The sequence below is a fragment of the Mustela nigripes genome, chromosome 5 (genome assembly GCF_022355385.1).
Source record: "Mustela nigripes isolate SB6536 chromosome 5, MUSNIG.SB6536, whole genome shotgun sequence".
Lineage (NCBI taxonomy): Eukaryota > Metazoa > Chordata > Mammalia > Carnivora > Mustelidae > Mustela > Mustela nigripes.
In genome coordinates, this window is record NC_081561.1 from 102,010,111 (window position 1) to 102,026,798 (window position 16,688).

Here is a 16,688-nt window from a genome sequence, read left to right on the forward strand (position 1 = left end):
ATCAAATTTAGAATGTATGTGGTAATCCACAGAGCATTGTGTAATTATTAATTATAGTTATTACTAGTAGAAGACTTTTTATATTCTCTCATGTAGTATAGTTTTTTGATATTGAAATTCTAATGTTGAATCAAGATGTCTCAGGAATTAAGACGCCAACATTTATCACCATGCTGCAGCTAGAATACAACCAACATCATTCAACAAATATGCATTCAATCATTCAACAAATATGCATTCAATAAGCACTTTGAAAACCATTTATAGTAAAGATGGTTGGTATAAATACAGTGTACATGTAGACACACACACACACATAAGACATGTAGATGTATATTATATACATAAGTTAGAAATGGAAGAATAATGATAATACTTTTCATTATAAAATTAATGTGCAATATGCAGGTGAAAAATTCTTTTCAACTCACCTTAGACTAGAAATTCCATTGATTCTAATAATAATATTTTCCAAAATGTGACCATTAGATTTTCTTTTGTGGCTTCCATAAACCCTTTTAAAGAATTTGTGAATAGTATTTGGTTTATTTCAAAAATGTTAACTTTGAAATTTCAGTTATGGTTTTTATCTGCTGCTGAGTTAAGGATAGAAGTTGGAAATCACTGGGGACTGCCACACGACTCCTGCTATATTCAATGTCTTCCATGTTCTCTTTAGTGTAGTATAGTCATGGAATCACATTCCCTTTTGCACCTGATAGCCATGTTTGTCATCACTGATTAAAAAATGCACTCCCATACAAATTCATTTAAGAACAACAACAGCATAATAATAATAAAAATAATATCCTTTAGTAATGTGCTAGGTATTATTGCATGAATTTTACAAGTGTGATTTATTTTAATCCTCACATTCATTTTATGAAATAACTATTATTTCCATTTATAAGTGAGAAAGTTATGGTACAGAGAACTTAAATAAACATAAAAAACACATAGTATTGGAGGATCCAATTTTTGAGGCCAAGCAGTTTGAATCTAGACCCCAAAGTCTGTGATTAAAATCTTGAGGAAAACCAACTCATTTTGTAGAATTTAATTGGTCACATATGTGTGGCAAATATTAAACCAAAGAATCTTATTTTGGCCAACTCTATGACAAAGAGAGAGTGGCAATTCAGAAATAATCAGTATGGGGTTCCTGGGTGGTGCAGTCAGTTAAGCTTCCAACTCTTGGTTTTGACTTAGGTCCTGATCTCAGGATTGTGAGTTCAAACCCCATGTTGGGCTCCTCACTCAGCGTGGAGGCTGCATGAGATTCTCTTTCCTTCTCCCTTTGCCCCTCACACTTGTGCTCTTTATTTTTTCTCTCTCTCTCTCTCAAATTAATAAACAGAGGTGCTGAGTTGTCCTGTTTGGTTAAGCAGCTGCCTTTGGCTCAGGTCATGTTCTCAGGGTTCTGGGATGCAATCCTGTGTCAGGTTCCCTACAGGGAATATGCTTGTCCCTCTTCCTTCTCCACCCTACCACTTGTGCTCTCTCTCTCTCTCAAATAAATAAAATCTTTAAAAAAAAATCTTAAAAAAAAAAGAAATAATAGGACTAGGAGGATAAGATGCTGTGATAGGCTGAAAAATTGTTCCCCCAAATACCCAGGTACTAATCCCTAGAATCTAGAAATGTTTAAAGAGATGTTGGATGTGGTCAGGTTAAGGATCTTGATATTGGAGGGTTATTCTAGATCATCTAGGTGAACACTTTAATAAAGTTATCAAAAGTATATCTGCAAAAGGAGATGGAGGAAGATTTCACACAGAAGAGGAGAGGGTTCTGTAACCATAGAGGCAGATGTTGGTGTAACACAGCCACAAAACAGGGAATGCTGTCAACTGCCAGATTAGATTGAAAGGTCGGGGAATGGACTCTCTGCTAGAGCTTCTGGAGGGAAAGCAGCCACGCTGATATCTTGAGTTGGTCTTAGTGAATCTGACTTTGGATTTCTGACCTCCATAACTGTAAGAGAATAAATGATGTAACCCACCAACTTGGCAGTAATTATTATAACAGACATAGAAAACTAATATACTACCAAGTGAAGCTAAACAACTAAGATGTAGTCTCTACCCCCTGCTCAGATGCTGCACAATGTGTAAAATAGTGTGTTCCATACTCCTCTTTCCTTTTTTTTTTTTTTAGACTTATTTATTTATTTTAGAGAGAGGGAGTCTGGGGAGAGGAAGAAGAATCTGGAGCAGACCCTGTGCTGAGGATGGAGCACAATGTGGGGCTTGATCTCAGGACAGTAAGATAATGACCTGAGCCAAAACCAAGAGTCAAACACTTTACCAATTGAGACCCCTGGTGCCCTCAGACTCCTCTTTCTTGAGTACTGAAAGTTAAAGAAAGTTATATTCCCCAGGAGGCAGAGAAGAATAATACCAGCTAATTTATATTCAGCTTGTATATTGTACCTGTGTTTGTGCTATACACTACACAGTTTGTCTTATTTAATACCCACACCAACTCCATGGGGATTCTCAAAAAATGACACAACCAAGGCACTCAGAGAGATTAATAAATTCCTCAGGTTAACCCATCTGAGACTGGAACTTACTTCTGTCTTTAAACTATGTTTGGTTTAATCATTACATTCTAATGACTCTTAATCAGACACATTGTTTCCTAACAACCCAACCATGGGGAAAAAATTGTTCTAGGAAAAATCTGGGTATAATCAGAAAAACAATGATGAAATATTGTTTAAAAGTCCCTGACTCTTCACCTTGTTTGTACTTTGACATTTGAATAAAGTTTCTAATGAGGGATATAGGAAAAGAGAAGATGGAATAGTCTTACTATCTCTTCCCTCCTAGCTAACACTTAAAAGGAAATACAGATATGAGTCTGAAATTCCTCAGCCAGTAAATCCATAAAAGATATGGCTTTCAGGAATTTAGATAGATAAAATTTAGATAGAAATAGAAAGCTAGTTTACTAGCTAGATTCCTTAATTAGAAAAGTAGGTATGATTCCTTATTATTTACATTCCATATTTTTTATTAACTTTCAATAAAAACATACTTCACTTTCTTTGAGAAGATGAATTTAATATATTGGGGGATTTTGATTTTCAGTCCAAAATTCTTTAGACTATGTTCAAAAAAGTATATTTTTAAACTCCACTGATGTTCTCTTTCTTCCATAGGATTTGACCTAGCACAATGATATCACACATAAAATGGTTGTGAATTATACCACAAATCTGAGCAAGAATGATATATTAAACTGTGAGGTTTTTAGTATTCTAACTTGCAAGCAAGAGCAAAAGAAAAATGTTATACTCTCTTATGAAAGGAACACGAGGGGGATAGTTCTGTTTTCTTTAATCTATGTGGGTTAGTCTGAAGACTAAGAATGTTCTAATAAATTTGCAGAAATAAAAAAACAATTTTTGATATGTCTTAATGTAAATGTACACATATGTTATATGTTATAGCATTTTAATTAAAAAGTATTGCTTCTAAATTACTTCTGAATTAAAAAGAAGTAACTCAATTGTTTAATAAAAGTATAAAAATAATAAAATATAAAAATAATAAAAATATCTCATACTGGGTAGGTTACTGTTATATTTGTGTCTCAGTAATTTACTAGCATATTAAGTAATGTTTGATAATTAAAGAATGGGGGCTGAGACAATTTAATGAATTAGTTTTAACTTTAATTGATATATAAAATATAAGATATGTAAAGTGTACATCATGATGATTTTTCTTTTTTTTTTTTATTATTTATTCCAAGGAGAGAGACAGTGAGAAAGGGAACACAGCAAGGAGAGTGGGGGAGGGAGAAGCAGACTTCCCTCAGAGTGGAGAGCTGGATGAGGGACTTGATTCCAGGAACCTGGGATCATGGCCTGAGACGAAGGCAGATGCTTAATGACTGAACAGGCATCCTCATGATGATTTATGCATGTTTCCTTATGAAACAGTTCTTACCATCTAGTTAATTAACACATAATCACCTCACATATTTATCTTTTTTGCATGAAAATGTTAGGTTCTACTCTATTACCCATCACCAGGCTCATCCAACCTCCCACCAACCTCCCCTCCAAAGCCCTCAGTTTGTTTCTCAGAGTCTTCAGTCTCTCATGGTTTGTCTCCCCCTCTGATTTCTCCCAACTCACTTCTCCTCTCTATCTCCCAATGTCCTCCGGGTTATTCCTTGTGCTCCACAAGTAAGTGAAACCATATGATAATTGACTCTCTCTGCTTGACTTATTTCACTCAGGATAATCTCTTCCAGTCCAGTTAATGTTGATACAAAAGTTGGGTATTCATCCTTTCTGATGGAGGCATAATGCTCTATTGTATATATGGACCATATCTTCTTTATCCATTCGTCCATTGAAGGGCATCTTGTTTCTTTCCACAGTTTGGCGACTGTGGCCATTGCTGTTATGAACATTGGGGTACAGGTGGCTCTTCTTTTAACTACATCTGTATCTTTGGGGTAAATACCCAGCAGTGCAATTGCAGGGTCATAGTGTAGCTCTATTTTTAATTTCTTAAGGAATCTTCACACTGTTTTCCAAATTGGCTGCACCAATTTGCATTCCCACCAACAATATAAGAGGGTTGTCCTTTCCATATCCTCTCCAGAACTTGATGTTTACTGTCTTATTAATTTTGGCCATTCTAACTGGTGTAAGGTGGTATCTCAATGTAGTTTGGATTTGAATCTCCCTGATTGCTAATGATGATGAAAATTTTTTCATGTTTCTGTTAGCCACTTGTATGTCTTCCTTGGAGAAGTGTCTGTTATTGTCTTCTGCCCATTTTCGACATGATTATCTGTTTTGTTTGTATTGAGTTTGAGGAGTTCTTTATAGATCCTGGATAGCAACCCTTTGTCGTGTCATTTGAGAATATCTTCTCCCATTCTGTGGGTTGCCTCTTTGTTTTGTTGACTGTTTCCTTTGCTGTGCAGAAGCTTTTGATCTTGATGAAGTCCCAAAAGTTCATTTTTGCTGTTGTTTCCCTTGCCTTTGGAAACATATCTTGAAAGAAGTTACTGTGGCCGATGTCGAAGAGGTTACTGCAATAGAAAAAATCATCATAAATTATTATCAACAGTTATATGCTAATAAGTTAAGCAACCTAGATGAAATGGATGCACTCCTGGAAACCTATAAGCTTCCAAAACTGAATCAGGAAGAAGTTGACAACCTCAATAAATCAATATCTAGTAACAAGATTGAAGCAGTGATAAAAAAAAAAAAAAAAAAAAAAAAAACCTCCCAAAATATAAGAGCCCAGGAACTGAGAGATTCCCTGGAGAATTCTACCAAACATTCAAAGAAGAAATAATACCAATTCTCCTGAAGCTTTTTCAAAAAATGGAAACAGAAGGAAAACTTCCAAACTTTTTATGAAGCCAACATTACACTGATCCCCAAACCAGGCAAAGACCCCACCAAAAAGGAGAATTTTAGACCAATATCCCTGATGAATATGGATGCCAAGATTCTCCACAAGATCCTAGCTAATAGCATCCAAGAGTACATTAAAAAGATTATCTACCATGACCAGGTGGGATTTATCCCTGGGATGCAAGGGTGGATCAACATTCACAAATCAATCAATGTGATAGAACAAATCAATAAGAGAAGAAAGAAGAACCACATGGCCCTCTCAGTCAATGCAGTAAAAGCATTTGACAAGATACAGCATCCATTGCTAATGAAAAGAATTCAAAGTACAGGGATAGAGGGAACATTCTTCAGCTTCATAAAATCTGTCTATGAAAAACCCACAGCAGATATCATCCTCAATGGGGAAAAAGCTGACAGCCTTCCCTCTGAAATCAGGAATATGACTCTCACCATACTTTTCAACATAGTACTAGAAGTCCTAACAACAGCAATTAAACAACAATAAGAAATAAAAGATATTCAAATTGGCAAAGAAGTCAAACTCTCTCTCTTCATAGATGATATGATACTTTCTATGGAAAACCCAAAAGACTCCACCCCCAAACTACTAGAACTCATACAGCAATTCAGTAATGTGGCAGAATATACAAAATCAATGTACAGAAATCAGTTGCTTTCTTATACACTAACAATGAAAATACAGAAATAAGAGAATTGATTCCATTTATTATAGCACCAAGAACCATAAGATATCTGGGAATAAACCTTACTGAAGAGGTAAAGGATCTGTACTTGAGGAACTACAGAACACTGGTGAAAAAAATTGAAGAAGACACAAAAAGATGGAAGAGCATGCTATGCTCATGGATTGGAAGAGTAAACATTGTTAAAATGTCTATACTGCCTAGAGCAATCTATACTTTCAACGCCATTCTGATCAAAATTACACCGGTATTTTTCAAAGAGCTGGAACAAACAATCCTAAAATTTGTATGGAACTAGGAGAGACCCCAAATTGCTAATGAAATGTTGAAAAAGAAAAACAAAACAGGGGCATCACGTTGCCTGATTTCAAGCTTTATTACAAAGCTGTGATCACCAAGACAGCATGGTACTGGCACAAAACAGACACATAGACCAGTGGAACAGAGTAGAGGGCCCAGATATGGAACCTCAACTCTATGGTCAAGTAATCTTCAATAAAGCAGGAAAAAATATACATTGGAAAAAGACAGTCTCTTCAATAAATGGTGCTGGGAAAATTGGACAGCTATGTGTAGAAGAATGAAAATCAACCATTCTCTTATACCATACACAAAGATAAACTCAAAATGGATAAAAGACCTCAATGTGAGGCAGGAATCTATCAAAATGCAGTGTTATTGACTATAGCCACCATGCTGTACATTAGGTCCTTACAACTTACTCATCTTGTAACTGAATGTTTATACCCTTTTACCATCCTCTCCTATTCCTATCCCTTCTTTAGCCCCTGGCAACTACTTTTCTGTTGTTACTATGAGATTGACTTTTTTTTTTTTCCATGAGCTCATTATCAGGAGGATTTCTTTGCTACATATTTATGGTCTTGTTATTAAAGGTGTGTACCTTAAAAATCTTATCTACTTCCTCTTCATTTTATCATTTTAACTATTATGTTGTATATTCAGAAAGGTATAAAAATTAACATAAGCACCCATTTAAAAGTAATTATACAAGCAAAATAAAGTACTTATGCTTCTTTCCTAAGACTATTTGTCTCTCTCAATAATATCACACTAGAGGCAATAATTATCAGCATTTAGTTGCATAATTACTGTGTACTTTTTATTCTTTTCCTATAAATGTACATTTTTATTAATGTACAAACTTTTTTATCCTTTAAAACATTTTTATTACACCTTATTATGTATATCTTTTTCTTATTTGTGTTTTCTCTTAGTAGAATACCTTCTAGTCTTCTCTTCAATTTATTGAGATATAAATGACATTTAATGCTTAATGTGTACCATATAATCATTTGAACCATGTATAAATATTACATAAATGATTACCACAGTAAGTTTAGTTAATATCTATCTCTTTTTGTAGCTACAACTTTTTTTTCCTGTGATGAGAAGTTTTAAGATCTATCCTCTTAGCAACTTTCAAGTATATGATAAAATACTATTAACTAGTCACATGCTGTACATTGTATCTCCAGAACTCAATTGTCTTATAACTGGAAGTTTGTACTTTTGACAATCTTCACCCGTTTCCCTCATCCCCAGCTCCTTCTTCTAGCAACTGCTAATTCATTCTCTGTATTTATGAGTTCAGTTTTTTCCCATATTAGTGAGATCATATGGTATTTGTCTTTCTCTAACTTATCTTACTTAGCAAATGCCTTCAAGTTTCATCCATGTTTAGTCTTCCTGGTTACTGGGACTGTAGCATTAGTTTATCCTTTCTAACTGATGAATAGTAAGCCATTGTGTAAATGTATCACAGTTGATTTTTTCCTTCTGTTAGGCAAATTAATGTGTTTTCAGATTTTCTATTACAATCAGTGCTGCTATGAACATCATTGTTCATTTTTCCAGGAACACATGCACAGAATTTTCTCTAGTGTTTATAGTTTGTAATGAAAGGTTATAGTCAACTTTATTAGACAGTATTAAATTATTATACTTTCCAAAAGGGTCATATGAATTTATAAGCTCTCAGCAATGTAGAAGAATTCTCGTTGCTCTCCTCTATCATGCCATTGTAAGATATTTTCCCCAGCTATGGTTAGAGGGGTTACCTTTACTTCTATTGTCTCTGGATTTTCTTTGTTTTTGTCATCCTAATGATGCAATACTTGTTAATTATTGTTTGATTTCTGGCCTAAGATTCTCTCTCTCCCTCTCTCTCTCTGTCACACCCACCCCCCCAAAAATAAAAATAAATTAAAAGTATAATTTAAGAAAGATAAAATATTTTTAATAAAACAGAACAGGATAGAAAGGTAGAAAAAACAGCCTTTAAAATTAGATTGTCTGGAGGGGTGCCTGGGTGGCTCAGTGTATTGAGTGCCAACTCTTAATTTCAGCTCAGGTCATGATCTCAGAGTCATGAGAACCGGTCCTTCCCCCACCACCCCATGTTAGGCTCGATGCTCAGTAAGGAGTCTGCTTGAAGATTCTCTCCCTCTGCCCCTCTCCCCACTCTCTCTCTCTCTCTCAAATAAATAAATAAATCTTTAAAAAATTAAATTATCTGTGTTTAAGTTCTAAGTACTAGATAAAATTTATCTCTAAGCACTTACTAGGTTGGTAACCTGGAACGAGTTGCCTAACCTCTTTGTATTTCATTAATATTTGTATAAGGGGGAAATTATAGATCATATCTCACATGACTGCTGTGATTATTCACTGAGATATGTCTAAGTATGTAGTAAAGCTACTGACACATAACTGACACAGAATGTTAACAACTATGCTGTGCTTATTTCAAAAGTGTTTATTTTAAATATCCTCAAAAAAAAATACCAATTTTTTTTTTATACCAAACTGTTAAAAAAAAAATAGTTCACTTAGGAGATGGGTTGGTGAATAATTTTAATTATATTGTTTTTAATACATCCAATTTTTCTACAATAAGCACCTATTTTTACTTCTAGCAACTCTAAAGACATTTATTAATTGTTAATCATTTAATTCACTAGCAAGCACCTATTTTTACTTCTAGCAACTCTAAAGACATTTATTAATTGTTAATCATTTAATTCACTAGCAAGTAGGCACAAACCAGTTCATTCAACCTATGGATTAAGTTCTGTGGAGTCCCAGCTAAGTCTCTTTAGGTGTCCCCAAATCAGTATACTTTGCATTTGACAACCAATGATTGGACAGAGGATACTCAGGGATCAATTAGTGAGTATAAGCTAAAGGCCTCTCTAGATTCTTAAACTATATTCAGGCAAAAGTGGAGATTGTCATCCAGTGAGGTTTTTCTGTTTGGTTGGTTTTTGTTTTTTGTTTTTTTGAGTAAAAATTAACAACTGGCTCTCCAGAAATAAAAAGTTCTGATTTTTATCATTTGTTTATTTCTGTGGTATACCTACTATTTCTGACCTCAAGCTATTCACATCATGTCACTGAATAGATTTGGGGAAGAATGTGGAGAGATACATGATTGTGTAGAATTTCTATCAAATAGTCATAATAGATGTAAATAATCTCAAAAGTGTAAGTAATAATAAAGTGTAGAAAAATAACTAAGAAGTGATGGAGTTTGGGTAGGTGTTACTTTTGTTTTTAATATAATTTATTTAATTGACAATTTATATAATTTAGTTTTTAATTTTGGCTCTGATTAACAAAATTCCCCAAAATTTAACAATCCATTTTGTAAGCTGATATGTCGACCCTAGGATACCACTAAGAGTATCTCTAAAATATATTAGCCCATGCATATACTTGGAATATTTTTATTTTTAGCAATGAAAGCTTATTAATAAAAATTCATTCTCCTAGTTAAGAAACTATTTTCACACAAATAAGACTCACTGTGCTACTTAACAAAATGAGATTTGCTGGTTGACCTACAGATTGAAGTACTTGTAATTTCCTCTGAATTAATTATTGTTCTTTTGGATAAAATGCTAACTAACCATTCTGAATTGTGCATTTTTAAGAGTTTGACTCATAAATACTTCAGAATTCATCTCAAGAAGTTTATGACTATTTTTAATAAAAACTTATATTTCTGGATAATTCTAGATTTATACATTAGTGTGGGGAAAAAAAAAGAATACAGAGAAATCAGATAGTCTTTACCCACTTTGCACCTAGGATATCATCTTACAATATTGTAGAACAATACCACGACTAGGATATTGACATTTATACATTCAAGAGACATATTTCTATTACCACAAGATTCTCTTCTATTCCCCTTTATAGTCACAAATATCCATGATACCCTGATTACCCAACCCCTAGCAACTACTGACCTGTTCTCTATTTCTATAGTTTTGTCCTTTAAACAATGTTATATAAATGGAAAAATATAATGTGTAACTTTTTATGTTGCTTTTCTTTTTCATGCAGTATAATTCTCTGGAGGTCCCTCTAATTTTCTGCATTCGTCAATAGTTCATTCTTTCTTACAACTGAGTAGTAGTCTATGGTGTGGATGTACCAGTTTGTTTTCACATTCATCCTTTAAAGAATGCCTGGATTGTTACCAATTCTTGGCTATTATGAATAAAAGTGCTATCAATATTCATGTGCAGGGTTTTTCATGAACATAAATTTTCATTTTTCTGGGAAAAAAGCCCAGGGGTGAGATTACTGGGTCATATGGCTGTGCATGCATTGTTTTTAAAGAAATTGCCAAACTGTTTCCAGAGTGACTATACTATTTTACATTCTCACCAGTAATGATGAGTGATCCAGTTTCTTCACACCCTTGTCAGAGTTTGATGTTCTCACTACGGTTTATTTTAGACACTGTGATTTTAATTTGTATTTTCCTAAAGGCTAATGATGTTGAAGATTTTATTTTTTTTAATATTATTTATTTATTTATTTGACAGAGAGAGATCACAAGTAGGCAGAGAGACAGGCAGAGAGAGAGAGAGAGGAGGAAGCAGGCTCCCGGCTGAGTAGAGAGCCCAATGCGGGACTCGATCCCAGGACCCTGAGATCATGATCTGAGCTGAAGGCAGCGGCTTAACCCACTGAGCCACCCAGGTGCCCTGAAGCTCTTTTTATATGCTCATTTGCTATCTGTGTATCTTCTCTGGTGAAATATATTTTCATGTCTTGTGTCCTAATTTTTAACTGGATTGTTTGATTGTTTTACTATCTGTATTTTGAGAATACTTTTTCATATTGAGGGATACTAATGGCTTGAAAATATTTTATTCCAGTGTGTAGCTTTTTATTTTTAATAGGGATTTTCACAGAGCAAATATTTTAAAATTTTGATCAAGTCCAATTTATCAGTTTTTCCTATTATGGGTTGTGCTTTTGGAAGAAAGTGAGATTTGTTTCTATAACTCTAGATCAGAGGATTTTCTCTTATGTTCTCTAAGAGTTTTATACTTTTCAATTTTGCATTTAAGTCCAAGATCCATTTTGAGTTAAACTTTGTAAAAGGTAAATACATACCTCCTTGGTTAAATTTATTCCTAAGTATTTTATTCTTTTCAATGTTCCTGTAAGTTAGATGTTTTTTGTTTATTCATTTTATTTATTTTCTTATTTATTTTAGTTTTAAGTTTTTATTTATATTCCAATTAGCTAACATACAATGTAATATTAGTTTCAGGTATAAAATTTAGTTTCAGGTATATAATATTAGTTTCATCACCTACATACAATACACAGTGCTCATACTCATCACCTATTTAACCAACCCCCCCACCCCCACCTCCCCTCTAGCAACCTTCTATACTTAAGGGTCTGTTTTTTGGTTTGCCTTTCTTTTTCCCCCTCTATGTTCATTTGTTTTAAAACATTACCAGAATTCCACATATGAATGAAATCATATGGTATCTGTCTTTCTCTGACTTATTTCACTTAGCATAATAATTTCTAGCTCCATCTGCATCATTGTAAATGGCAAGATTTCATTCATTTTTATGGCTGATTGATATTCCATTTTACACACACACACATACACACACACCACATTTTCTTTATCCATTCATCAGTTGATGGACGTTTAGGCTCTTTACATAATTTGGTTATTGTTGATAATGCTGCTATAAACATTGGGTTACATGTGTCCCTTCAGATCAGTATTTTTGTATCCTTTGGGTAAATACTTAGTAGTGCAATTGCTGGGTTGTGGGGTGGTTTCATTTTTAACTTTTCAAGGATCCTCCATCCTATTCTCCAGAGTGGCTGTACCAGTTTGCATTCTCACCAACAGTGTAAAAGGGTTCCCCTTTCTCCACATTCTCACCAACATCTGTTGTTTTCTGTGTTGTTAATTTAGCCATTCTGACAGGTGTGTAATGGTATCCCATTGTGGTTTTGATTTGTAAATTCCTTCTTAAATAGTTAATTGTTAGTGTATAAAAAGAATTGATTTTTGTATTTTCATTTTGTAATCTACAATTTAACTGAATTTGTTTGTCATTTCTAACTTTTTTTGTGTGTGGGATATTTAGAGTTTGCTATATGTAAGATCATTTACTCCAAGCAGAGATAATTTTACCTCTTACCTTCTGATTTCAATGTCTTTTATTTATCTTTCTTGCCTCCTTGCTTTGACAGGATGTCCAGTCCTGTGTTCAATAGAAGTGGTGACATCCTGTAAGATCCTTGTCTTGTTCCTCATCTTAGAAGATAAGCTTTCAGATTTTTACCATGGAGCATGATGTTAACTGTGGGCTTGTCATATATGACCTTGATTATCTTGAGGTGCATTCCTTCTATACCTATTTGTCGAGAAGTTTTATTATGAAAGACTGTTGAATTTTGTCAAATGCTCTGTCTGCATATATTTTTTAAATATTCATTTATTATTTACTTTGAGAGCGAGAGAGACATAGAGAGTGGGGGTGGGTAGGGGACAGAGGGAGAGAGAATCTCAAGCAGGCTCCCATCTGAGCTCAGAGGTCAACATGGAGCTCAATCCCAGGACCATGAGATCACAACCTGAGCTGAAATCAAGAGTTGAATGCTTTACCAACTGAGTCACCCAGGCATCCCACCATCTGGATCTACTGAAATAATCGTATAATTTTCTCATTCATTCTGTTAAGATAGTGTATCATGTTGATAGATTTGTGGAGGTCGAGTTATCTTTGCATCCTAGCGATAAATTCCATTTGGTCATGATCTTTTAAATATGCCACTGAATTCAATTTGATAGTATTTTGTTGAGGTTTTTTGCATCTATGTTCATAAGAGGTGTTGGACTTTAACTTTCTTTTTTGGTAGTGCCCTTGACTGGCTTTGGTATTTGGCATTATAAGGTAATGCTTATAAAAAGAGTTTGGGAGTTTTTCTTTGTCTTCAGTTTTTTGGAAGAGTTTGAGAAGGATTGATGTTAATTCTCCTTTAAATATTTGGTGAAATTCATTAGTGAAGTTATCAGGTTGTGGGTTTGCCTTTCTTGGGAGGTTTGGATTACTGACTCAATCGCCTTTCTTGTTATTGGTCTGTTCAACTTTTCTATTTCTTCATTATTCAGTCTTGGTAGAGTGTATGTTTCTAGGGATTTCTACATTTCTTGTAGATTATCCTATTGATGGGTATATAATTATTCATAATAGTCTCATGACTTATTAAAATTTCTATGGCATCAGTTATAATGTTTCCCCTTTCATTTCTGGTCTTATTTATTTGAGTCTTCTCTCTTTTTATCTTAGTCTGACTAAGGGTTTGTCAATTTTGGTTATCTTTCCAGAAATCCAACTCTTGGTTTCATTGGTTTACTTTCTTGTTATTTCTTCTTTTCTTTTCTTTTCTTTTCTATTTCCTTCCTTCCTTCTCTTTCTCTGTATTTTGTTTATTTCTACTCTAATACTTATTATTCTTTTTTCTGCTAAATTTGGTCTTAATTTGTTCTTCTCTTTTCTTGACATGTATTATTAGGTTGTTTATTTGAGATCTTTTTTCTTCTTTGATATAAGCATTTATCATTTTCCTCTTAATATTGCTTTTGTTGCATCCCATAAGTTGTTATACTTTGTTTTTATTTTTATTTATCTCAAGATATTTTCTGATTTTTCTTTAGATTTCTTCTTTGACCCATTGGTTGTTCAGGAGTGTGTCATTTAATCCTCACATATTTTTGAATTTTCTAATTTTCCTTATGTTGTCAATTTCTAGGTCCAGACCATTGTAGTTAGGAAAGATACTTGATATGATTTGAATCTCCTTAAATTTACTATAACTTGTTTTGTGGTCTAACATGTGATCTGTCTTAGAAAATGTTCCATACACACTTGAGGAGAATCTGTATTGTGCTGCTTTTGTATGGAAAGTTCTATGCAGGTCTATTAGATCTTTCTGATCTATAGTCTGCTATTTCTTTATTGAATTTCCCTCTGAATGTTTTATCCATGTTGAAAGTGTCATAGAATTCCCCTATGATTGCATTGCTATTTATTTCTCCCTTCAGTTCTACTAATACTTGCTTTATATATTTAGATATAAATATGGGGTACATATATATTTATAATTTTTATATTTTCCTGATGACTTGACCTTTTTATCATTATATAATGTACTTCTTTGTCTCTTGTGACCAATTTTTGGTCACAAAGTTTGTTTTGTCTGATGTAAGTATCATCACTCCTGATCTCTTTTTGCTTACTCTTTCCATGGAATACATTTTTCCATCCTTCACTTTCATTCTGTGTCATTAGTCTAAAATAAACCCCTTGTAGACAGTATATGGTTGGGTCTTAAGTTTTTGTTCATTCAGCCATTCTGTAACTTGATTGGGGAGTTTAATCCACTTATGTTTAAAATAGTTATGGATAAGGAAAGCATGCTATGGTCATTTTTTAAATTATTTTGTCAATTTTTATTTCATCTTTTCCTGTTTTTGCTATTTACCTTTGTGTTTTATTAATATTTGTGGTGATATTCTATGATTCTTTTCTCAATTTCTCATGTGTAGCAAATATATGAACTATATCAAACACACACATATATATATCAAATATCACATATATCATACATATATATGCATATATTTGTGGTTATAATGAGGCTTAAAAAAGTCCTTAAACTCTTTGCATTTTTTTCTTAAAAGCACTTTGAATATATCATATTCTTCTCTTCTGGACTGCAAATTTTATGTTGAGAAATTTGCTAATAGTTTTATAGTGGCTCCATGATGTGTGATGACCCTTTTTTCTCTTGTTATTTTCAAAGTGTTTTGGCTTTAAGTTTGACAATTTTATTATGTGTCTTGGTGTAAACTGCTTCAGATTTCTCATATTTGTAGTTTCTTGGGCTTTCTGAACCCAGATACCATTTCCTTCTACAGATTTGGGAAGTTTGGGGCCACTATTTCTTTAAATAAGCTTCTGCCCCTTTATTTCTTTCTTCTTCTGAGATTCCTATAATGCCTAGATTGTATTAGGTCCCTTGATGGTTTCCAATAAGTCATTTAGGTTTTTGCATTTTTATTTTTTCCTATTTGTTCTCTGACTGGATCATTTCAAATTTCTACCTTCAAGTTCATGGATTCCTTTTCTTTATTAAGTCTTGTTATTGTTAGTTCAGTTATTGTATTCTCAGTTATTGTGTTCTTCACCTTCATAATTTATGTTTTGTTCTTCGGTATGGTTTCTACCTTTTTGTTGATATTCACATTTTGTATGTAATATACTCTTCTCCTTATTTCATTAATTTTCTTTGTATTCTTGTAGCTCACTAAACTTCTTTAAGACAGTCATTTTGAATTCTTTGCCACATACTTCATAGATCTCCACTTCTTTTTGTTTGTTACTGAGGCTTCATTTGTTAATATTAATTCTCTGTTTTTCTTATCATTTCATGTTCATGTTTTCACATTTGAAGAAGCAGCCACCTCTTCCACCTTTTCCAGTGAGGAACAATCTTAGCCAATCAGCCTGGCTAGATTCTGGGAGTTTTATAAGACGTTTTATGGGATGTGAATATTCTGTTTCCCTCCTTTCTGGGAGAGAAGTCTCAGGATTGTACATCTTCTCCTAGTCAAGCTGAGCCTTGCTGGATACTGAGAGCCATCTCTCTATTTTCCTGGGGCAGTACACTGAGATGCTTGAACATTGGGCACAAGTTCCACTTCTGTCCCCGTTGCCTGAAGAAATCTCTTGGTTATGCTCCTCATTCCAGTTTGACAGATCTGATCCAGCTGCTGGGAACTGCACTGTCTTCTGAGATACATGCTTTCTGTTGAGAAATGCGTCATCTGCTGAGATTTACAGAGGCTGCTGAGATCTGCACTCTCTGCTGATTTCCTTGCCAGTTGCTAGGGGTTGCACTGACTGCTGGGTGCTGAGCTGGCTGCTGGGGGCCACACCAGCTGCTGAGAGCCACCCATGCCTCTTCTTTGTTTTTAGCTGTTCTGAGGCATTCCATGCCAAATTCCTCAGCACTCTGGGTGAAGCAAGACAGGAGAAAATTTCTCAGTCAACATTCCAAAAGGCTGGGTATGTTGGGTACACCCTTCATTCTCTCTTTTGCCTGCAAGAGTAATCATTGGCAAATGGGATCTTTCTTGATGCTTACCTCTGCCAACGTGGAGGAGAGGGAAACACAGGTAAAGGTAAATTGCTCTTCTTACTTATTTCAATGCAGTTATTCTC